Here is a 1,229-nt window from a genome sequence, read left to right as displayed (position 1 = left end):
TACACACACACACACACACACATTCACGCGCGCGCACACACACACATTCACGCGCGCGCACACACACACACACCTGTGTTATGCAGATTTGTGTTTAATCAGTATTTACCTAATCGAAAACATTTTATAGCATTGTAACATTTAAAGTTGTCTCACTTTAAATTTCTATGAATAGAAGCTATGTTAACGGAAACGGATATCTCTGTTGCCATGGGTACAGTGGAGAGCAAAGTTTAAAGGAAGAGGCGTGAGTGCACTTCTAACATTGTCGCTCCAATTGACTCCTTGTCAAAGACGTATGAAAACCGACGTGGAAGAGATTCTCGACGGTAAAGAAAACCACGCTTACAAAGATTCCCTCCAGATTGCTTCTATCCCTTAAAAGTCATCTAGTGGAACGGAAGTAGGTCTGTCGTACCCGTTAGCTTCTCACAATGGTGTGTGTGTGTGTGTGTGTTGGCACTCCGTCGCTTACGACGACGAGGGTTCCAGTTGATCCGATCAACGGAACAGTGTGCTCGTGAAATTAACGTTCAAGTGGCTGAGCACTCCACAGACACGTGTATCCTTAAAGTAGTTCTCGGGGATATTCAGCGTGACACAGTGTGACAAGGCTGACTCTTTGAATTACAGGCACAACAGAAACAGGAAGTAAGAGTGAGAGAAAGTTGTGGTGAAAGAGTACAGCAGGGTTGGCCACCATCCCCTGCCGGAGCCTCGTGGAGCTTTAGGTGCTTTCGCTCAATAAACACTCACAACGCCCGGTCTGGGAATCGAAACCGCGATCCTATGACCGCGAGTCCGCTGCCCTAACCACTGGGCCATTGCGCCTCCACTTTCACAATGGAGACGTCAGTTAAATGAGAATCACCAGCTATTTGGACCCTGTAGAAGTATCTGTAGCTTCAGATGTGTGTGAGCAGTCTTTTCTCGGACCCACTTTGCTCACCCTGCAGACAAGTACAGTCTATGTGGACCCTGAAGGTGGGCTGGTCGTCCTTGATGTGAGATACAGCAGTGAGGCCTTCAGGCTGATCGGACTCTACGCACCATGCGCTAGAGGTTTCCAAACTGACTTTTATCGGCGCCTATAGGGCTTTCTCATGACGTCGAAGACATTAGTGGTGTGAGGGGACTTCAACGCTATTGTTGACACTCGCATCGATAGCATCGGCTCGATTTCAGCTAGCAGACCGTTACAGGCTTGAACATCCGAACGTGCCAGAGTG

The sequence above is a fragment of the Octopus bimaculoides genome, chromosome 22 (genome assembly GCF_001194135.2).
Source record: "Octopus bimaculoides isolate UCB-OBI-ISO-001 chromosome 22, ASM119413v2, whole genome shotgun sequence".
Lineage (NCBI taxonomy): Eukaryota > Metazoa > Mollusca > Cephalopoda > Octopoda > Octopodidae > Octopus > Octopus bimaculoides.
This window is presented reverse-complemented; position numbering follows the sequence as displayed.